Source organism: Bubalus bubalis, chromosome 7 (assembly GCF_019923935.1).
Source record: "Bubalus bubalis isolate 160015118507 breed Murrah chromosome 7, NDDB_SH_1, whole genome shotgun sequence".
Lineage (NCBI taxonomy): Eukaryota > Metazoa > Chordata > Mammalia > Artiodactyla > Bovidae > Bubalus > Bubalus bubalis.
The window spans coordinates 3,566,484-3,590,568 of record NC_059163.1 but is presented as its reverse complement, the minus strand read 5'-3'; the positions used below and the strand labels follow the sequence as shown (position 1 = coordinate 3,590,568).

The 24,085-nt window shown below is 49.7% G+C and overlaps 1 protein-coding gene across 4 annotated transcripts in view; it reads right to left on the bottom strand.

Annotated features, from left to right (window-relative positions):
• The window catches only part of AFAP1 (actin filament associated protein 1), a 149,347-nt gene that overhangs the window by 98,366 nt on the left and 26,896 nt on the right, over positions 1-24,085 (bottom strand). The window contains exon 1 of one of the 4 annotated variants that reach the window (XM_044945611.2): positions 16,261-16,282. The exons of the other annotated variants lie outside the window; for them this stretch is intronic. The gene's annotated coding sequence lies outside the window, so the exon portion shown is untranslated. Of the gene's footprint in view, positions 1-16,260; positions 16,283-24,085 lie in introns of those variants that run through there. 4 annotated transcript variants of the gene reach the window in all.

Genomic DNA, 24,085 nt, shown 5'->3' with positions numbered 1-24,085 from the left:
TCGGTGGCTCCCTTTTCCTGATTTCCCCTCCATGAAATGAAGTGGCTGGAAGAAGCCAGCCTTTAAGGTCTTTTTCATCAGGAAGACAATTTCCTGATGATTCTAAGTAGAAAACAATCTCATCTATACTTCAGAAACAAAGGGCTGCCAGTATTAATCATAATAGCCAAATATGTGGAAACAAGCCCAATGTCCATCAATGGGTGAGTGGAAAAACAAAATGTGGTTCATTCTTACAATGATAAATGATTCAGCCTGAAAAAGAAAGGAAAGTCTGACACATGCTACACCATGGGTGAACTCTGAGGACATTATGCCAAGTGAGGTAAGCCAGTCACAAAAGGACGAGCACTGCATGATCCCACTTATACGTATACGAGGTCCCCAGAGCTGTCAAACAGCTGTCAAACAAGCTGTTGGTGTTTAGTTGCAAAGTCATGTCTGACTTTTTTGTGACCCCATGGACTGTGGTCCGCCAGGCTCCTCTGTCCATGGGATTTACCAGGAAAGAATACTGAAATGGGTTGCCATGCCCTCCTCCAGGGGATTTTCCCTACCCAGGGATCGAACCTGCGTCTCCTGTGTCTCCTGCGTTGTAGGCGGATTCTTTACCACTGAGCCACCAGGGAAGCCCAGAACTCAAAGAGAAAGGAAGATAGTGGGTACCAGGTGCTGGGGGAGGGGATGGAGAGTCAGTGTCGATGGGGACAGAGCTACAGGTGGGCAGGATGAAAGTTCTGGTGATGGATGGTGCTCACAGTCACACACTTGTGAACACCTGTAATGACACTGAATTATATACTCAAAAAGGCTTAAAATGGGAAAATGGATGTTACATGTGCTGTTCAGTCACTAAGTCGTGTCCAGCTCTTTGCAACCCCATGGACTGCAGCACGCCAGGCTTCCCTGTCCTCCACTGTCTCCTGGAGCTTGCTCAAACCCATGTCCAGTGAGTAGGAGATGCCATCCAACCATCTCATCCTCTGTCGTCCCCTTCTCCTCCTGCCCTCAATCTTTCCCAGCATCAGGGTCTTTTCTGTTGAGTCAGCTCTTCACATTAGGTAGGCAAAGTATCTGTTTATTTTACCACAATACAAACAAAATCAACCTTGCCCGGAAATTGAAGGGCTGCCAATAGCTATAAGCAAAAAATGTTAAAAATGTTTATGGATCTATGTTACGCTGGCAGTACCCACTCTTCATCACCATCTGTATACTCCTTTATCAAAAATGCCTCTCTCGCATTTGCCAAATCATATTTATCCTGCAATTCTTCCCTGGGGTTTTGTCTAGCAGCATCAAAATATCTGGAGGACTAAAGACAGCACCTGCCCTAACCCATCTCCCTGTGCTGCTTTCACAGAGCTCCCCTCGGGGATCCATTGCAGGGCTGGGGGTTTCCTGGAATCACCACTGGGATCCTGCCCAGTCCATGCCCTGCAGACAACAGCACCCTCAACTACAAGCTGGACTCTGAACAGCATCTATACCACCGGGCCCAGCAGACCAGCCCCCAACCCCGCTCCCAGGTCATAATAGCTGGACCACCCTAGCTCAAGCTGGTCAGTCTTCCCTCTGTACATCTTGCCTGGGACTAGGAACTCTTAGCCAGTTTCGATCTCTTGAACTGAAGACATGTGAACTCAGGAGCTACGGAGCTGCCATGCTTAGGCACATTCGTGCCAGAGAGTGAAAGTCATTAACAGAGGAAGAAAGAATGAAGTTACACCCTGAAGAGGACACGCAGACATTCAGAGGCAAGAGAGAGGATGCGCCAGGCAGACAGGGCGCAGGATAGATTCCTGAGACCATCCTGGAATTTTTCAGTTACCTGTGAGCCTGGGCTGCACGTGAATTGCCTGAGATACCTGCGTCCTTCTCATAAATTTTCATTTCATTGTTTACTAAGCTACTGCGTGGTTTTCTTTTCACCTGAAACTGCATCCAAAAGATTCTCAAAGCAAAGCTCTTTTTTGCACCTCAGAATGCAAAACATTCCCAGATTAGACTCGAAACCATTAGAAAAGTTCCACATATCTAGGATCTCCCACAGACGGAACAAACCACATGTACCCTTAACAGGCCCTTCAAACCCCCTCTCCCCTAGCCTTCTCTAATTCAACATCCCCAGTAAGCTCCTCCCAACTCAAACCCTCCCAAGGCACTAAATTCTTTCCTCTCAACCGCTGCACCGATAACCAGGCGCTGACTGACCTTAAGATTTGTTTTTTCCTCAAAATAGCAAGTCAGCTGGTTAGGAGCAGGCTTTATGCTCTGCTTATCTCCCAGCACCTTACAGCTGCCTAGCAGCACAGGCCACGAAGAAACCACGCAAGAATTGTTGATGGGCGAGTGACGGACAAAGTAGGGGAAGGAGTGCTTTCTGAGAACCTGTCGCGTGAAAGGCATTGTTCTCAGCATCTACGTGGGACACTTTAATTCTCACAATAATGCTGTAAAGACTCACTCGGCTCCACAGACAGGGGGACCAGAGGCCAGGGCCCATTTGTTCCCTGACACGGCAGTCACAGGCACTGGGCACTGTTCTAGCCCCTTTACATGCATGACTTCATGCAGGCTCCCAACAATCCCAGGAGCTGGAAACTGGTCTCACCCCATTTTATAGGCGAAGAAACTGAGGCTCAGAGGTGGCCTAAGGTTATGAAGTAAATAAGTGTCTGAGGCCCTCCTCCAGGTAACAATATGCTAACAGCCACACAGCTGGAATGGAGCAGGACAAGTCTGAACGCAGCTCTGACTCAAAGGCCCTGCTCCGACTATTTCACGATAATCACGCCGTGGATGACCTGAGACAACCCTGGCCTGCTGAGCAGCGATGGCCATGAAATAAAAGAAAAAGATGTTATTGAAATGTTGATTCACAATGCTGTTAGCCTCAGCAGACTGATTCAGTCATATATGTACGTGTGTCCTTTTTTGGATTACTTTCCATTATGGTTCATTATGGGATATTGAATATAGTTCCCTGTGCTACACGGTAGGTCCTTATTAGTTACTGATTTTATATATCGTAGTGTGCACATTTTAATCCCAAACTACTAATTTATCCTTCCTCCCTCCCTTTCCCCTTTGGTAACCATAAGTTTGTTTTCTATGTCTGTGAGTCTATTTCTGTTTTTGAAAAGTGGGTAACTCCCCCAAATTATGTCATCCTTCAAATGAGATGATTCTTATGTATCCCAGGACTGTAATGAGGATGAAGTGCACTGACACCCACACGGGGGCGGCGTCTCACCAATGGCAGCCCTTACTGTTACTGCAGCATGTGCTCGTGCCAGCAGACGCCACTCTAAGCCTCGCGCTCCACTGCAGCATGTGCTCGTGCCAGCAGAGCGCCACTCTAAGCCTCGCGCTCCACTGCAGCATGTGCTCGTGCCAGCAGAGCGCCACTCTAAGCCTCGCGCTCCACTGCAGCATGTGCTCGTGCCAGCAGACGCCACTCTAAGCCTCGCGCTCCACTGCAGCATGTGCTCGTGCCAGCAGAGCGCCACTCTAAGCCTCGCGCTCCACTGCAGCATGCGCTCGTGTTAGCAGAGCGCCACTCTAAGCCTCGGGCTCCACGAACACTTCAAGGGACACAACCCGCAACTTCCTTATCTTCTAAAACTAGGAAGTCCTTAAATACCTACACACGGTGTAAGAAAAGTCTCGAAAGACTACTATGTACATACGCAAACAGATCTGAAACTAAGTGAAATAGACAATTTCACAGAAAAGAACAAAATTTACCAAATCGTTACAGAAACCTTATGCAGGCCAATTTCCATAGAGGAAGCAAAGAAAGTTAACAAAGAACTAGCCTCACAAAAAAAGCACAAGACCCAGATGGTTTTACAGGGGAATTGTACCAAAGCTTAACCATCAAGATTACTACATACATTTTTCCAAAGGATGGAAACAGATAAACAATTTTCCAACCCTTTCTTTCTTTAGGACCAGGTATAAAAACGATGCCTAACCCTGATGCAGATAACACCAAAAAGAAAACTAAAGGCCAACCTTACTTACAAATATCAATGCAAAACTCCTAAATAAAATATTAGCAAACAGAAACCAACACAACACCTTAATAGCACACATGACCAGAAGAAGTCCGTTCCAGGAGCGAGGACGGCTCCACATTAGAAGAGCTGCTGATGCCACTCACGACTAACAGACCTAATGAGACCAGAGGATCCTCCCCATAGAGGATGACAGTGCCTTCAGGAAAACTCAACACGCAGTCCTGACTTCAGCCAATAAAATGGGAATTGATAAATACTGCCTTAGTTTGATAAAATACACACAGTAACTGTCATAGGCCGAATGCTTGTGCCCCCTTTCCAATTCTGCTGAAACCTAACCCCCAGTGCGATGATATTAGGAGGCAGGGCCTTTGGGAGGTGATCGGGTCCTGTGGCTGGAGCCCCCACAAACAGGACGAGTGACCTTACAAAAGAGACTCAAGAAAGCGCTCTTGCCCCTTGTACCATGTGAGGTCACAGTGAAAAGTCAGCCATTTGCAACCCAGATGAGGCCCTTCATCAGGATTCGACCAGGCAGGCACCCTGACCTTGGCCATCCAGCCTCCAGATCCATGAGAAACTCATTTCTGTTGTCTGTAAGCCACCCTGTATGTGCTATTTTGTTCCAGCAGCCCAAACAGACTTAAGACATCAGCACACAACAAAAACTACATCTTCCTTAATGAGGAGACACTCCGGGCATTCCCAGTAAGGTCACAAACAAGTCAAGGAAGCCCATTTCTTCTACCGCTTTTAACACTGCATTGGAATATTAGTCAATGGAATCAGAAACTTAAGAATGGAAAAGAATAAAATTGTCTCTGTGCACAGCTGATACGAAAGCATGCCTAGAGAACAGGAAAGAATCCACGATAAAAGGCAAAACTGTGACCGAAAAATGTTAATCAAGTAGGATATTCAAAACTGTTGCTTTTGCATAGCATTCCACCTGCAATGCAGGAGACCGGATTCAATCTCTGGGTCAGGAAGATCCTTTGGAGAAGGGAATGGCAATCCACTCCAGCATTCTTGCCTGGAGAATCCCCATGGACAGAGGAGCCCGGCAGGTTACAGTCCATGGGGTTGCAAAGAGTCGGACACGACTGAGTGACCAACACTAATATTTTATACCAAACAATAAGATATAAATAGAAGAGAAAATTCCATTTTAAAAGGTGACTTAAAACATAAAATACTTAATTTACCTTACATAAAGCTGACATAAGGAAAATTTCAAAGCTCGTCTGAAAGACAAAGGAGTAACCTGAGCAAACAGAAAGCGCCCCTTGCCTTTGGACAGAAAACTTAACATCACAAAGATGTCAGTTCATTCCAAGTTATCAGGTAAATTTAATGCAAGCCCAATACACATGTAACAAATGTTCTTTTGTGTCTCAAACTAGACAAATCAATTCTAAGATTTATAGGGAAAAATAAGAGATGTCTAAGACAATGAAGGGGGTCAGCCATATCCTCTACTAAAGCATAACAGAAAAGTTCTATCATTTAAATGGTATTATACTGATACACAAATTCCAATAAGATCCACAGTATGGAACAGAAGGTCCAGGAACAGACCCATAGGATAGCCTATGTATCATAGGCTTCATAGATATACAGCCTGTGATAAAGACAGTATGTCAAATCAGTGGGGAAAGATGGACCTCTTAAAATAAAAATTGGTGTCAGGACAACTAGTAACCATTTGGGGGGATTAAAAAAAAGATAAAATCAAATACTTACATCAGACATAAGAAAAAAGACTAAAGATACTTTAGAATCTAACTATGAAAAATGAAATCATTCAAGTCCCAGAAAAAAATAGCAAGCAAATTCCTTTATAACCTTGGTGTGGGAAAAAGTTTTCTAACTATGACTCAAAATCAGATGTAGAAGAAAAGGCCGACTGATGAGCCTGTAAGAAGATAAAAGTCTGAGCCTCCAGGGTAAGGACCAAACTAGGGACCTCATCTCCTCCACCCGCCCTGCACAGAACTCATACAGACAGCGCATCCCATAAACTCCTGAGGGGGGAGGGGGGTGCGGCTGAGAATGCCTGGGCAGCCACACACCTGCCCTTCACGAAGACTGTCTCCGGGGGCTGGGTCCACAGTCGGGACCCTGGAGCACTGGTTTCACAAAGGCCCACCTCACCCCTCTCTCTAAGGACCACTGGGCAACACCGGAGGCGCCTCGGAAAATGCCCCCCTACGTTCTTCTTTTCAATGACTTCTCCTGACCTTGTAGCAGAATCTGAACTAGCCCCTGCTTATTTTTCCAGACTCGGTTTTCCCCACCCCTCACCCACAGCTCTTCTGAATGACTCACTTCCCACATAAACCAGGCTTGCTTTTGCCCTGGACCTCGGCTCACACTGCTGCGCTGCGCCTGAACCCTGGGTGTCCCTGTCCCTCCCCCCACACACCCCTTTTACCAGCCACCTCTTACCTATCTATCCTTGGATTCCCCAGCCCACCTGCACTGCGAGCACCCCCCATCGTATGCTGTGACCACGGTTAATCCGTCCCTCTCTTCACCCGACACGAGGCAGGCTGAAGTCAGGGACCGTGTGTGACCTCTCTCTCTACCTAGAATGCTGAGCACACGCCTGACATGGGAGCTAGAACAATGCAGGATCCTCAGTATGTGTTTGGTGGATTAATTCACCTGCTCGTTTCCAGATCTCCATAACAGACAAAATTCCTAAGATTTGAAGAGACAGTTGCAGGGAAAAATACCACAGATTGCCTTCTCATAGTCAGTGACTACACCGCCTATGGACAGTCTGGAAGGCAGGGCAGGAACGATTCTGGCAAGCTCGCCTTCTCAGGCAGTCTAGGCATCTCCTGGTCGGGGTCTGCGCTGCTCAGGCCGCATTGACACCACAGGAGAACACGCGGGGGGGCTCGGGGGACACAACGGTGGCACCGAAGCCAAGGGGCCAGCGCTCAGCAGAGCACTTGCATATTTTCCCTTATAGGGCTGCAGTTGAGACTCCTCATGCAGACTCTTCCAAATATTTCCACAGCCTCTGCAGATAATCTAAATGGGCTGCCCAAAGGTTGAGCTGAGAAATCTCAGAAAAGCAGCACCACTTTAGATGCTGTCTGGCTGGAAAGTTTTCCCCGGCCAGACCACGTCTAAAATTCCCTCAAACCCTAGCTGACCGCTGTTTGAGTAACCGGGTGACTCTGAGCATAGACCACTAAGCTTCTGTGACTCCCGGTGCCCTCGTCTAGAACGTGGGGATAATAACAGTCCTGGGCTGCTTGGCAAGACCACAGTGGAGATTCCAGAAGCTGCTGTGAATAGAGGAAGGCCTCTGAGTTCAGGGACATCCAATCGAGGGTACTAGTTTAATCTGAGTCTGCAAAGAGAAAGTCAATAAATAAGGTCCCTACTCCACTTGTCACAGTGTCGGAACTGGACTCAGGGCAACGAGGGCTTGGTTTCAGCACAGATTCTGAATCTTTAAAACATTTGTCAATATCCCAGAACAAAGTCTGTGTCTTTAAAGGAGGAGGTGCGTGTATGTATGTTCTGAGTCCTAAGACTCTTCCCTTCTGGATTATACACAGCGGGCAAGAAGCTCCCTAAGGCATCAGTATAAAAATCCACAGGATACCTTCTCTCCAGAAATTATCGTGATTCTTAAGGGTCAGATTAATACAGGGATGGATTATGAAAGCCCTAATAAAAATATCCAGCTATTGTTTTGAAGAAAGCAAAAGACAAACCCTAGATTTGTTTTTTAATTAATCATGTTAATGTGTGTACCCTGACGACATCGTAGGAACCAGATTTTCTGATTCATGAAGCCTGATTCCTAAGTTGATATGAGACTTGACAAAAATCAAGCTGGTTGCTGAGAAGAGTTTTAAACATGCTATCAAGAGTGTATATTTTCATTCCACTTACATCAGTTCAATTTAATTCAGTAATAAGTTGTTAAATGTGACCTTGATTAAGACACTATAGTCGATGTGTTCAAAGGCAAGTCTCTGACATCCAAGAATCGCAATCTAGAGCAGCAGATAAACACCTGGGCTCATGAGAGTCCCGAGTTGTCAGGAAAAGTACCATCGATCGAGCTCCATCTTTGGAAAGGCAGCCCGTTCTGGCAGCGGCACTGAGGATGAAAAGGCACAGGGAGAGGCTGGGGCAGGAAGGGCTGTTCTCAACCAAGAGAACACGAAGAGACAGCAAAAGGGTGGATGAGAAAAACGCAAACCATTACATTTGCTCTACATTAGCTTACAATTAAAAGATTATAAAAAGTGCTCTACTTATTATAAGATTTTTAAAAAATATTTACTAAAACAACTCGCAAAAATACTTGAGTACCTAATTATAGAGCATGCAATGATAAGCAAAACAAACACAATTTTAACATTCATGTTGGAAAGAAAAACAGTATGCAAATAAATAAAAACAGCCAGAAATGATGGTGGGTACTATGAAGAAAGCTTCCACAGAGAAATTTAGGTCAGCGTTTCTTGCTCCTAATCCCTGCTCTCTGGGGTCCTCTGCTTTCTAACAATAGCGAAAAGGTGGAAACAACACAAGCGTCCACCAATGGATGAAATGAAAATCGGCCACAGTGAAACAGGACTCAGCCTTTAAAAGGAAGGAGCTTCTGGACCTCCCGGTGGCCCAGGCGTTAAGACTCCGAGTGCCACTGCAAGGGTTACAGGTTCGATCCCTAGTCAGGGAACTAACATCCATGCACCATGCAGCCCTCAAAAAAAAAAGAAAAAAAGGAACTTCTGACACATGTTACAACAGGGGTGAACCTTGAGGGTACCAAGCTCAGTTAATAAGCCAGTCAAGAGAGGACAAGCACCTAGGATTCCACTCAGGTGAGGCCCCAGAGGAGTCAAACTCCTCGAGACAGTAGGTAGGACGGTGGTTGCCAGGAGCTGGGGGAAGGCGGGGAAGGTTAGTGTTCAGCGGATGTGGAGTTTCAGTTGGGAAATGGGAAAGCCCTGGAGATCGTGGCGGTGATGGCCACACAGCAAAGTGAATGCAGTTAACACCGCTGAACTAGAAACTTCAAAATGGCTAGAACGGTACATTTTACATTATATATATTTTACCACAACTTTTATACAAAAATGAAAAAAAAACAGCTCATTTTCCAAGCTCATAAACACGCAAGGACTCCCAAGTGCTCACTGAATAAAGTTCTAACCTTGTGCAGCAGTAAACCCCTGTGAATCTGGCCCCGGTGTCCTTATAAGCTCACCACCTGCCACACTCCACTGCTCGCGCTTCGGGGCGGCCTGATCCAGCTGCCTCTCATTCTCAGAGCTTTCCCTGTGCTCCTGCCCGCCCTCGGCAGTGCCACTTTCTGCAACACCCTTGCCCCTGGCACTCACCTTCTCCTCCAACTGAGATTTCTGTAGGTGCAACCAAACGTCACCTCCGCAAAGCCTTCCCCAAACCGACTCAGTGGAGAGGGAATGCCCCTCACCTGTCTACTTATTTGTCAGCTTCTCTATAAAACAGGAAAACTCCTCACTAGGCAAGGAACACTGATAATTGAAAGAAAAAGAAAAACCAGTACTATTCATAGCAGTAAAATACAGGAAATACTTAAGGATAAACTTAGCAAAACGTGTGTGAGACCTATAAACTGACAACTGTGAAGTCCTGCTGAGAACACTTGGTGAAGAGCCGAGCAAAAGGAGAGATACTATAAGCATCCATTTGAGAGGTTCTCCCCCAAATTAATCTATAGACTCAACACAATCCCGGCAGCTTTTTTTTTTAGAAAAACTGTATTGCAGGGATGACTGTAAAATACACGAAAATTAAACAGATTAGAACAGCCAACACTGGAGAGAAAAAAGCCGTGTTGGAGACCCCAAGTCCCCTCGTGTCAAGGCTCAGTTCCACCTACAACAACCAACCCGTGTGGCATTGTGTCTGGACAGATCAGAGAGACAGGGTTATGAATCCTCACTGAAGTTGTTTATTTCATATGCATCTGCATATATACTCACTAATCATCGGGTTAATGCAAATTTAAATCACAGCGAGATGCCCTTATACGTCTACCAGAATGACCAGAATTCAGAAGACGGCTCATAGCAAACCTTGGCAGCAGAACCCTAGCTTTCCTGCAGGGGGTCCGTGTGGTACAACGTCCCAGAATAGCTGGCAGTTTCTTAGAAAACTGAACAGACATTTACTGTTTGACCCAGGAATTCCCCTGGAAGGTATCTACCCAGAAGAAATTAGTGCACAGGTCTACACAAAAACAGCAGCTCTACTCATAATAACCAATAACTGCACACAAGCTAAATAACCAATAAGAAACATGTGGGTAACAACAAATAACAACCAGCAACAAACATACGGGTCACAAATAACAAAGTACTCATACGATGGAATATTTCTTAGAAAAAACAGAAACACACTACCCAATTGCATAACTCGGGTGAATCTCAAAGAAGGACGTAAGAGGACGGGGCAAGACGCAGAGGCACACTTGCATGGTCCCACCTAAAAGAAGGACATAAGTAAACAGTGAGGCACACAAAAAGGCAGACTTGCATGATCCCATTTTTAGGAAATTCTAGAACCAGCAAAAGTAATCTGCAGTAACAGAAAGCAGCGGCTGCCTCGGTCTGAGCAGCTGATTCCTCTGTCTTCATAGCTTGGAACTCTGGGCTGAAGAGTTAGAGGTGGAGAATTAAGAATAAGAGAAAAAAAAACAACCCTAACTAGTCAAGGTGAAGTAAAATTAGAAGACGCTGTGTGTATTTTATGTGATCACGCTTTGATATGTGAAGTTTTAAGAAAATCCAGGTAAATGGAATTTTAAGAAAAGATTCTGCCACCCAGCAGCAACAGCCAGGAGTGAGAACCCTGGACTGGACTAGCATACAGAGAGCTAGCTCTGCCTCTGCAGGGATGGAAGCAAGTTTCAGTCTCAGGCAAAGACTCAGAAAGCGCTAATGAACCAAGTTCTCTCCACGACCATAAAGCTGCACTGCACCTTTATGCCTGAACGAGTTTTCCTTCTAATCAGAGGAAGGAATAACAACAAAGGGGAAAGGAAAGGAAGACTGAACGGATAACGTGGCCTCGTTGAAACCACCACAGGCTTTCTCCACATGTCACTGGTGAGGTGGATGAGCTCAGCCCACACACCTGGGAGGAAGGAGCACCCCAACCAGCTCTGGCTCCTCCCAGAGATGACAGAGACCCTACAGCGGGCAAGGTCAGAGGGAGACGTCTAGTACAGGAGTTCATGGACCCTCTCCATCAGGCATGGGGGGAGACCACGTGCTGCCCTGGTTCCCAAAGACCCTGCTGAGGAAGCAAAGACCAGGCCGGGGGCGAAGGGGAGGAGCCAGCCCCGGCCCCCAGGCCTGCATCCTCTGTCGGCATCCCTTCCAAGGTCAGCGTCACACCGAGGCAGAGAGGAAATGAAGCGTTCGCGAACACGTGTGTCTGTCACCCTCCTGGTGGAATTCTCACCACAGGTGCTTCTCCCCTGCAGCTCTGGGGTCACAGATGTAGCCTTAGAAGCCCTGGAAGGAACAGGGACTTCCAGACTCGAGTCCAGCTGATGGCACACCTGTGTCTAGGTGCTTCCTGTGACACCACCCTGCCTTAAAGCCCTTGGAGACGGTGCCCATTCAGTCCACTGGGCACAAAAGGGGCCCTGGCACCATCCCCAAATAGGGAAGCATCACTTAGACAGTGCTGACTCACCAGTCACAACCTAAAAGTTGAGAGTTATGTGTTTTATTCGGTGGAAATTCTTAGGACTTCAAGTCCGGGAGACAGCATCTCTCAAGTGATGCTGAGAGAACTGCTCTGAGGAGGCGAGGGGGAGGAGCCAGGTTATATAGAAGTCTTACAACAAAGGGCAGGTAGTCTGGACATCAAAAGATTATGGTTAATTAAAGAAAACCAGGTATCCCAAGTTGAGGAAGTTAGCGTTTTTCTGTGTGTGGAACGATGCCAGAGTGGGCTCACTGAAGCCACTCCTTCTATGTCCGTGTCTCAGCAGTCTGGGCCAGTGTCCTGTGATTTTCACACCCTGCGATCCTCAGTGCTCTCTGCTGCCTGATGGCAGGGATCTGTCTCCTTCCTGAGCACCCTTACTGCTGCTGCTGCTGCTAAGTCGCATCAGTTGTGTCTGACTCTGTGCGACCCCATAGACGGCAGCCCACCAGGCTCCCCCGTCCCTGGGGTTCTCCAGGTAAGATCACTGGAGTGGGTTGCCATTTCCTTCTCCAATGCTGCTGCTGCTGCTAAGTCACTTCAGCCGTGTCCGACTCTCTGTGACCCCATAGACGGCAGCCCACCAGGCTCCCCCGTCCCTGGGCTTCTCCAGGCAAGAACACTGGAGTGGGTTGCCATTTCCTTCTCCAATGCATGAAAGTGAAAAGTGAAAGTGAAGTCGCTCAGTCATGTCCGACTCCTAGCGACCCCATGGACTGCAGCCCACCAGGCTCCTCTGTCCCCTTAGGATCGCGAAATTCACATTCGGAGGGCCAGAATCGCTGAGGACTGCGATGGCCTTGTTTACTGCTAAGGCAGGAACACTCCATTTCTCAAAAGACACGGAGGCCTCTCAAAGAAGAATGAAAGCCTGCCCTCCCTGCCAGCCCATGCTGAGGCCATGAGCTGCCCAGTCGGAACACTAAGGCTCCGCAGATGTCCAGAGTGACCACGGGAACAGCAGGCCCCGGGGAGGAGGAAGCAGCGAGAGTCCAGGGTAAGAAAGCCGCTGACTCCGGAAGCGGGGCGGAGTAGGGGGGCCCAGGGCCACCAGGCCGCGCTGCCAGCTGTGAGACATCATGTTTGGCACAATGGAGACGAGAGCTGTTTCCCATGAAACGCCACTGTGTCACACTTCCCACTAGATTAACTGCATCTCTGCGGCCACTATTTGATGTGAATTTAAAAAGCTTGACTTAATTAAGTCATGTGAAAATAGACCCTTGGATCTGGTGGGTACAGTGGAGGCAGAGGCTTCCCGGAGGCTAACAGAACCTCTAAGACTTTAGACCTTCCCAGTGGGCAAACTCAACAGCCTACTTGTCCCCAGAACTGTCCCAGTGACAGACGGAAATGGTGACACCTTGGCATGCTGGCTTTCCTTCTCGGCCCTTCTAAAGCTCTGCAACCACAGCGCATCTTAAACCTCTCCCTTGACCCCGGCCAGCTGTGCTGAATTGCAGACCATCAGTCAAGGAAACTGGAGAAGGAAATGGCACCCCACTCCAGTACTCTTGCCTGGAAAATCCCATGGGCAGAGGAGCCTGGTAGGCTGCAGGCCATAGGGTCACTAAGAGTTGGACACGACTGAGCGACTTCACTTTCACTTTTCACTTTCATGCATTGGAGAAGGAAATGGCAACCCACTCCAGTGTTCTTGCCTGGAGAATCCCAGGGACAGCAGAGCCTGGTGGGCTGCTGTCTATGGGGTTGCACAGAGTCGGACACGACTGAAGCGACTTAGCAGCAGCAGCAGCCACCTTAAAGGGAGTTATAAGGATTCAACAAAGATACAGAGCATTCACAGCACACAGTAAGCTCTCAATAAACCACAGATCTTCCTCCTCCAGAGAAACTGAGTCTAGTTTCCCTCCCATACTCTGTGAAACATCAATAAACCTAACGGGAACTGTTCTTCCAAACACATCATTCAGAAACATTAACAACAATGTAATCTGCATGATTGACACTGTCATTTCATAAACAGAAAACTCTCAGGAAGGATAAACAACTGACCTAAGGACAGAAAACTCCAACCAGGCCCCCTTCTCACCCCAGAAAGGCTCGCAGCTCAGCTCGTCTCTTCCAGCTCTGCCCCCCACCCCTGTACTCTGTCCTCCACCCTCAAACATTTAAGGAAAACACAGACAGACAGAGAAGGAGCAAATGTCATAAAATGTTTGGAGAATCTGGGCGAAGAGCTTACAAGAATTCTGTGCACTGTTTTTGCACCTGTTCCGTAAGTCTGACTTATTTCAAATAAAAGAGGTGTAAAAGGAAAACCAAAACCCAGTCTCCTTCTGTGAACCCACCCGGTCTCCCCCCAGCCAACCCGGGGACAACCCCCATTAAGCCCATCCCTTTTTTCATGAAACATTAATGAGCCCTTGACTTTCTTTCTGTGCTTGGCAGTGGGAATATTAAAGAAAAAAAGTATTCATAGCCAACAGTCTATCCTTACACGGTTCTCAACTGAATGGAAAGGAGATACACAGCAGAGAATTTTTAAGCAATGTGATGAGCATCTTACAGGGGGGGCAGAGCTACGGAGTCAGGCTGATAAGATGCGGAACCTCCTGAAGTGACCCACGAGCTGTCTTGCACCTGAGGGCGTTCCTGGCACAGCACTCACAAAGCTCCAACCAGCACACAGATCGGCTCCCTGACCAGCCGTCTCCTAAGGGTTGGTCCTAGAGCCTCGCAGAGCACCGACCGCGACAGGAACGTGCGTGCAGCTCAAGAAGCGGTGGCTGAGCGAGTAACGAGGACAAGAACAGCTGTCAGTCACCATGCAGGAAGGGGATACGAAACGCGCAGCAGATACGCAAGCCGTGTTCTCTTGTTGGAAGCAAGGGTTCACAAGCACCCCCTCCCTAAGAAGGGCAGAAGTCGAAACATGCCCCACTCTACTCAGCACACTTGTGAGTTCCCGGCACAGAATAAATCTCATCATTAACAAACCGAATATACCCCGAACGAGCCCCAGTCTCTGACGGAATCCCCCCCTCCGCCCATGCCATCCCCAGGGCAGAGGCAGGCTGGCCGGTGATGCCAGGGAAGGGAGAAAAACAGAAGGAGCCCTGGGCTTGGGATGCTTCTGAACCAGAGACAGCAAACAGGGGCCTGACTGACAGTGGCCACCACAGGGGCTATGGTCTTCTTAAAAAAAAAAAGCGTGTGTGTGTGCGTGTTTGAGTGTGTGTGTGTGTGCGCGCGTGTGTGTGTGCGCGCGTGTGTGTGTTTAGAGTGCAGGAGGGCTCAAGAATTCAACAGGCCTGATCAAGAAGCCTAACAGTGATTAGTAAATGACACAGCCAAAAAGTACCTGGCTGTGTCTCAGTTATTCGTGGCTTAAACTGCCTTCAAACTCCCGTACGCCCGAGCCATAGCAAACGCCTCCCACAAGGCTGCCAGGGACCAGCTAACTGACACACTTGGCCAGGAATGAGCTCTCGATATGAAATTAACACTGAATAAGTCCTGACTTCCTAGACCTTCGAGAATGACATTCGTGGCAATTACAAGGATGGCTCCCAAAATCTGGAACGCTGCGAGGAGGAAGAAGCGCGGAAGAACACGCGGCCAAACGCCACGCGGCCAAACGCCTCCCGGCCCACCCGTCAGAGAACCAGAGCACCGACACTCCGAATCAACGCCTCCGCTCCAGTTTACTCAGCAAACCGTCCTTCAAGGGGATGTCTGAGCTAACTGGCCATCGATTTCCGGCCCCTGAAAGCGTGTGCTAAAATAAGGGAGGAGACCCAGACGTGGCCAGAAATGGCCAGATGCTAGGAGACCAACACAGACTGAGTCAAGCGCGGGGCGGGATGAGGACAGGAAAGCAGGTCCCCCTCAGGGAACGATGACTTCACGTCTGCCCGCAAGGCGGGCAGCCGTCACCAAGGGCCACCTGCCCCCACTCCCTCTGAGGAGGTTCTAACCAAAGTTGCCTTCGAAAAGAAATATAAATATGCCACACAGAAGTCCCTTCTGAAAGAATGCCTGGCAACCAGCAAGAAACGATAGGCAAGGACGTCCTCGGTGGTCCAGCGGCTAAGACTCTACGCTCCCTAGGCAGGGGGCCCACACGTCACAACACAGCCAAATAAATAAATAAATGTGCTTGTTTTTTTTAAAAAAAGAAACTGTAAGCACAACTTTTAAAACTGTACAAGCCTTCATAATTGTGTACACACTGCCACACTTCAACTCGGGCCTGCTGTTACATGGCAAAGACGCACCAATTCATCAGAACAAGAGACTGGACGACGGGGTGACATTATGCAGGAATGGGAGGAGGCGCGCGTCACGGGCAGAGCAACAGCTCCAGACGCAGCCTGGCTCCAGTGCTACTGTGAGCAGGCATCAGGGTCAAAGGCAAATTCGCTTCTCTGGTCCTGTTTCTGACTCATCCAGATGGGACAGGCTGGACACGGTGACCTTGGTGCCATCTAGCTCCACCATCCCAGCTACTGGCCCAGATTTCAGTACTCACCTCCCAGCTGGTACACAGAAGCGTCTCCCTTGTAGCAAGAGCAAACGTCTGTGTTAAATGCAGTCTGAGGCCCACTCTTCAAGCACAAACACAGTCAGGTAACGTTATACGCTTTCGAGGCAAATTCACAAGTGAGATGTGAGGGAGCCGTCTGTCCGAGTCTGCCTTGAGGGAGGTGGAAGCGGGGCTCGTGTAGTGCAACTGATGCACCTGTTACAATGGAAGCTTCTCTGTTCTCATGCCCGTCCCTGACTTCCTTCCGACATCCAGTTTCAGATATCACTGACTTTTCCAAGGCTTTCGCCACGGTTAAAATACCCAGCACAAGGGACGAAGAGGTCCCTGTTCCCACCACCTTCATCTCTCCTTTTGCGGAATGATACAATTCCCAGGCTACAGGAGGACCTCACTGTGGCAGCGGCAAAGCTGACCTCTGCTGGGTCAGCAGGAGCCGCAGCAACACCACGCCTCAGGCTGCAGTCCTGCCGGGCCTCGGGGCCGTCACCCCGATGAGAGAGCAGAGGGGGAAGAAGGAGGGAAGGGAAGGCGGGCAGGACGGCTGGGCAGGCAGGAGAGGACCTCTGATGACTGAGCCGTCCAACCTCGAGAGAGAGGCAGGGAACGTGCACGCTCCTTCAGGTTGAATGGTGTAGCTCTGTTACTCTTTTTTCTAAACACTGAAGTAAACGCTTAACTCAAGACAAAACAGGAGATCTCTTTAATAAATGGGCGTCTCTGGCGTGCAGGGTCGTGCTGGGTAACCGTTTAGAAACATCCAATCATGCAAGAAGTGTCGCGCTTCCATGTAAGCAAGTCCCAGGGCCTCTGCAGCAGGGCTCACCTCTCATTCACATCAATAATACACACGATGCACGATGAAAGACCGCTTGTGTGTGCTTCTGTAATTAAACAAAAACATCACCCAGATTTGAAGGACAACAGAGAAGACAACCTTTCGACAGCTCGGCTTCAGAATCTGGGTGGTGCAAATAAACTCTGATGCTTCCAAAACAATCAGCAACCTGACCTTACCAACTGCTACAGGAGCAACCCCTCTGGACCAGGAAGAGATGAGACAGAGCTCAGCTGTTGGCGGGGGAGGGGTGCAGCCAGTCTCAGACCCCAAACCCTACAGATGGCCAAAGGCCTAAATCCACACCCACCGCACCATCTGCTCCCCCGTCATTCAAATTCAAAATTAATAAGCCCGCTGTTAAAGGGCAGGGTCGTGGCTGCGTCTGTTATTCTAAAATGGTGTATAACGCCCGGCCACACAGAGCTGCTCCTCACCAGCTCCGAGCCCTTCCTGACACAGGAGCCTGAAGTTCTGGATGGAGAATATAAAAGAGAAACTGTAACTCTCTGGTTTGATTGATTTTTTTTTTTCCTAAGTTACTGTTCTTCCAACATCTTCTCTGGTCTTACTTGGTTTACAAAATTCAGGAGAAAACGACAGGCACTGTGAAATATAAAAGCATTGTGAAGAACGGCCACGCTCTCAGGACACAGGACTTGTGAACAGCATTTTATCCGCTGGGTTATTTGTTTTCCCCTGCTTGTGTGACACCAGAGAATGGTCTCTCCCTTGCTGTTACAGATTCAGAGTCGAGGCAGATGGCTTCAGCAGCAAACAGGATGTGTGGTGAGCAGTTAAACAGGCTCTGGGAAGACAGGCAGAGGTACTGATCCCAGCTCTACCTGGGCGTGTGTGTGTGTGTGTGTGTGTGTGTGTGTGTGTGTGTGTGTGTGTGCTCAGTCGTGTCCGACTCTCTGGGACCCCATAGACTGTAGCCCACCAGGCTCCTCTGTCCATGGGATTCTCCAGGCAAGAATACTGCAGTGGGTTGCCATTTCCTTCTCCAGGGGAATCTTCCCGACCCAGGGATGGAACCCACATCTCTGGCACCTCATGCATTGGCAGGCAGATTCTTTACCACCGTGCCACCTGGGACAGCCCGGTGATGCTACCTGAGTGACCTTGGGCAAATCACATTCTTGTGCCCCAAGCTTTGCTCTTATCTGCCCAGGAATTTGTCAGTCTGGGATTCTAGGCTCCAGCAGCTCTTCATATAGCACACACGGCAGCACCGCATCCCTCCGTGAGAAGCTGGGACTCTTGGCTGATCTCCTGCAGGGCCCGTCTCCGTGACTGCACTCCAGCCCCATGCCTTCCTCCAGGTGACAGAGCTGGGGTGAAAAGCCGTTGGCAGCCACCCGCACAACCAAAGCTGCTGACACTCTCCCCGTTCCCTTTCAGACAGCTTTGGCCAAAAGTGTGTGTCATGACGTGGCAGAAGGAAGAACAGGTTTTTCAGCCCATCCATTCAACAAGTATTGATTAATCCACATGCTGGGCCCTGGTGACAGAGCAAGTGAACGCAAGAGACAGTCATCTCGGCCTTGGCAGAGGTGAGAAGGAGGAGACAGACAAACCAAACGACACCTTAGAGAGTGAGAAATTCTCCAGAAAAAAAGTGCAGCAGGAAAGAGGAGAAGGGATGTGTCCACCGCACGGGAAGGCTCATGTCATGAAATATACATAGGGAACAGGCACCGGGGGAGGGACAGACAGACTGAAACCAAAGCCTTTGTGAGGTGACACTCTCCTCCCCTCCACCCTTCCTCCTCAAAACGGTGGGAGAAGTGTGTGTCTGCTGAACAGGGATGGGACCCATCACATTAGGGCAAGGTTCTAAGACGGCTTCGGATTTCAGGTGTCTTATAGCCCAAGTTGTGCATTTCAAAGCAGAGTCTCTACACCATATGGCCGATGGCTGAAGGCCTTTTTTTTTTTTATGAGAAACATTTAAATATGGGTAGATGTGTGTGTGCCTGTGTGACTGCTTTGTGCCCGCGCCCATGCAGACGGGGTAACAGACGGTCCCTGTTTTGCTGCATTTGCCAGCTTGCGGTAAAGAGGCTTCCACGCCTGTTCTAATTGTTTATAAATAGCACAAACACCCAAATGTTCAGATTAAGCCAAGCTGTGCCTTCAGCCACTGCTGCCGTGATGACAGCAAACGACAACGGGCCAAATCAGAGGGCTGTCAGACAGACGGCACGAGAAGGCCGGTCTCTGGGGCCACGTGAGGAACAGGAGGCAGCGGCCCGAGGCACCCACAGCCTGCCCTCGGGTACTCCCTGCTTCCTGCGTGTCCCTGCTCCATCGGCTCGGACGGCGCTCACGTCGGTTGCTGAAGGTGCCGTGCCTTCTATCATAACCAGAGCCCACTTCCTCAGCACCGGCCGCGGTCTGCAGGCCTGCGGCAGACACAGCAGAGGGTGGGTGCAGGGCCTTCCGTCTCGGAGATCCCTGCCACAGCCCAGACTAAGAGCCAGAAAACATCTGAGCAGGAGCTGGAAGAGTCCACCACTCTCCGTCCAAAAGGTCCGCACAAACAAGTCAGAAAAAGGAGCCACAAACGCGCGATGAACCATTCAGCCTCGCTGACGCTCAAAAACGCAAAGTAAAACACACCGTCTTACGTGTCAGATCGACAAGCCACGGCTTCAAATGATCAGACGGCATCAGTGAGGGCGCAGGAAGCGGGCCGCCCCTGCACACTGCGCATGAGGATGTGGGCGGAGACCACCTTTGCCATGAACAGTGTGGCTCGGCGATCAGACCACGGTCACGTCCTGCCATATTCTCACTCCCAGAACCATGTTCCAGGAAAATCATCAGAGATGCACACCCAGCTCTACAAACAAGCATTTTCATGACTTATAACGGCGCTGTGAATTGTAAACGTCACGTTTCTAACGTCTTTAAGTCACAATTTGAGACAATTATAAATCACATTCTGAAAGAATGTTTTCGTGATATGATAAAAATGCTCACTGGTACTTGTTGAATAAAAGAGATCTCAAAAATATACAATATCCATTTTATTTTTTAAAATATATACATACTTACTAAAGCTTAGAAAAGGACCTCTTGTCAAGGGTCCCCACAAACACCCCCAGGCTCGATGGTCAGCTGGGAGGACTCAAAGGGCAACAGACACACTCAAGAGCTGCGGGGCTTTTGTTTCGTTCTCTCTTAAACTGGTCACGCTGTGCAGCATGTGGGGCCTTAGGTCTCCAACCAGGGATCGAACCGGTGCCCCCTTCCCGTGGAAGCGTTGAGTCTCAGTCACTGCTCCATCAGGGGCGTCCCCCAGAGCTGTGGTTTATCACAGCAGGAAGGTACAAGGCAGCGTGGGCAAGCCACAGGGCGCAGAGGGCGAGACCCAGGGGAGACCAGGCGCGAGCTCCCAGGAGCCCCCCTGTGGAGCCACACAGCGACAACACGTGTGACGCTCCCCCCCCCCGACCCCGGGAAGCCCGCGGAGACCCGGTGCCAGGGGTCTGACTGCGGGCTGGCCACATGGGCCCGCTCTGCCTGGCACATCAAACCCGGGCTCCCAGAAGGAAAGCAGATGTTCAGGGCTTCCCCGGCGGCTCAGTAGTAAAGCATCCGCCTGCCAATGCAGGAGACGTGGCTTGGATCCCTGGGTCAGGAACATCCCCTGGAGGAGGGCATGGCAGCCCACTGCGTATTCTTGCCTGGAGAGCCCCGTGGACAGATGAGCCTGCCGGCTACAGTCCATGGGGTCGCAGAGAGTCGGCCACGTGCCACACAGCACATGCCATCTGCACCCCGGCCGGGGCCCAGGAGGGCACTGCCGCCAGCAGGACAGAGGGCCAGCCTGAGACCCACGTTCCCAGAGCCCAGCCAACTCCATCTGCTTCAGTAACACACACAGGCTCGAGAGCTTCCAAAATGGAGAAGCACACAGGGCAGGGAATTGGAGCCATTATCTTGTAGTAACTTTTCGTGAAGTGTCATCTATAAACATACTGAATCACGACGCTGCACATCTGAAACTGATATATCATCCGATACTTCAATTTTTTTTAAAAAAAGGACAAAGCACTTTCACAAGGATTACCTCATCGATTCTTGCAAATACCCTTCGAGGAAAGCATCACAGAAAAGGAAGGTGGCCCCAAGACTCCGGGTGACTTATCCAAATTCCGAGAGCTGGGTGGGGTAAAACAGGCTCCAGCGGCATGTTACCCAGGACATTTGACTCCTCACTGTCTGCGCACACAGCCCCCTCGGCGCCTAAAAGCGAGAACAGGTGCCCACCGAGGGACGTGGAACAGCAACGAGAAAGGAGCAGGATGAAGACACGTGTCATTTCTCAGCTCAAAAAGTGACCCTCTCCCTCGGGCAGTAGAGCGGGAACCCAAATCCAGTTCCCAGAGCCGAAAAGCTGTGAGTATGGTTCTTGGCAGGTCGTCCTTTGGGTTGAACAAGCGGGAGATCAGCCCACAGAATTACCATTAAGACTTGTCAGACAGGCAGTGTGACTCTGAGAGAAAAACCCACTCCATTCGGGAGAAAGGTCCAGGGAAAAGTGAACACGGTCACGCAGCATCGAATCAAGTCCCTCTGTCACAGGGAAACCCCAAGGCCCTCTGGGCACACAGTGGTCCTCAGAGCTGAAATTAACCCCAGGCCCACTCTTCTGAAAAGGTTTCTTTTGCACATGTCTTCTGCTAAAACTCCTGTGACTGACATGTCCTTCTCCAGATTGCCACCTCTGCCGGCCTCTCTACCTCGGGCTCAGCACCGCACACAGACTGTGACCCAGACAGCAAGCAGCACCGCCAAGACGACACCCACGAACGTGGCCTGGCTTCGCCCTCGGGTGCCCAAAGTGGGAGGGGACGTATCTACCCCATGCCTGTAAGACAGCTCGCTGACCGCATTAGCGGCTTCAGCTCTGGCCCTCACTAGCCTGAATCAAAACGAAACGCACCCAGCACACACCACACCCCATTCCCATAATGAGAGGGATGTTCAGGTCAAGCTCTAACGAGTGTGGAGTGGGCACAGGGGTCCCTCCTGGAGGACAGTCCATTCAGAAGGTTCAAAACCACCCCAAACACATACACAAGGTCAGCCTAGGTTTTCAAGAATGCCCACGCCTCGGGGAGAAAGAGGGCAGAGGACAGGCCATCTCAAGGCTCCGAAATGAACTGAAATTCCCCAGATGTAAGGGGTCCAGAGAAGGCTACCCCGAACATGTCCTGAGCACCACCGTGTCAGCAAGGGAGGAACAGGGTCCCCAGAGGCCCGAGATCTACTCCCAGCCCAGCTGCTAGCTCAACCCATGACCTTGGTCAAGGCGCTCAGGTTCCGCGAGCCACAGTGAAGTCATCGGAAAACAGAAGGCACGAACTTGCCTTTTTCACAGAACAGCTGAGTGGATAAACTGAGCTAATGGATTTAAAAATTCCTAGTGAACTATGAAGCAAAACATAAACTTAAGGCACCATGATTACCGTTAAAAACAACCATGTAAAAACCGAGTTAGAGGATGACAGCCTTTTCCTCCCACCTTCGCCCCCGACCGAAAGCAACATGGCCTACAGCTGGGGTCTCGGGCCGGACGCCCACAGTGCACGCTATGTCATTCCCTCCGAGTTCTCCAAGAGAGAAGCAAGCGGATATGCAAGACCCAGTTTTATCTCTTCCAAGGGTCTCAAGTCACCCAAACTTAGAGCAGGGCTGAGCAGAGAAGGGAATTGCTGCCGCTAGACTCGACAACTATCATGTGCTCACTCCTGGAGCGAAGATGAAAGAGCATCCGGATGTCAAGTGAAAACCCTCCACTTCCTGTGCTGAAAGCAGAGTTGCCATGCAGGGTGGGATCCTGAAGACGGACTCTCGGAAGACATCCCCGGGGTTCCCCATCACCGCGCTCAGCACCACCTTCAGCACTCGGGGTGCTCCCTCCTCGCAGCTGCCTCCACTCACACCAGGGAGTTAATACACACTGAGGGCCCCTCGCAGAGCACCGAGCAGACGATCGGCTGATGCCTCTCCCTGAGCAAACTGACAGCCACCTTCCCCCAAAATCAGGCTGCAAAGTCCCAGGAACACAGGTAAACGATTCCCAAACTGCTTTGTTCTTTCTCTGCTCCCGAGGAAGACGGATTGAAATGGTCAGTCTCAGAGTCAGAACTCAAAGAGCCCTCGACATCACCTGGCCCAACCCTCCTGGTACGGCTGTGGGATGTGGCGCCCAGGAAAAGGAAGTAAATAGGGTTAGTGACAGAGCCGGAACCAAAACCTCCTCGCCGAGCTCTGGTCCAAGCTCCTGCAGCAACGCCAGCCTGCGTTTTTGTTTTTGTTGTTTTTTTTTTTTTCATAATGAAGGAAAGGAAAATGAGGCCTGGGCAAAAGCCATGCAATCCACACTAAAGCCATTTGAGAGTTTATTTAGCACAGACTCCAAGGGAGGTGCTTCCTATCACATATAAAAGCATGAGTACGTAACAAGTGACTTCAATTCTTTGGACTTCTTAACCTGTGTTAATAAAGCACAAACCCTACCCTCCGTTTGGAAAAGGAAAGGGCAACCCACTCCAGTATTCTTGCCTGCAGAATCCTGTGGACAGTGGAGCCTGGTGGGCTGCCGTCTATGGGGCTGCACAGAGTCAGACACGACTAAAGCAACTTAGCAGCAGCAGCAGCAGCAGCTACGCTCTGTTCCAAGGGCACACGGTGTACGCCCCATTATCTTAACACTGACCATCTTCTATCAAGGCCATGTGTCCATCCACCCCACCAGGCCACTGTCCACGAAGGCAGGGATCAGATACTGTCCTTCGAGCCCCAATGCCCATATAACACTCAATAAATGATTACTGAACTACGTTAGCTACTAAAACATTTTCAACTGGCATCGACAAAACTGATGTACTAAATTGAGTCAATGCAGATTTCATACCACGTAGCTTAATGTTACCGTGTGGATTTAGCCTGCGT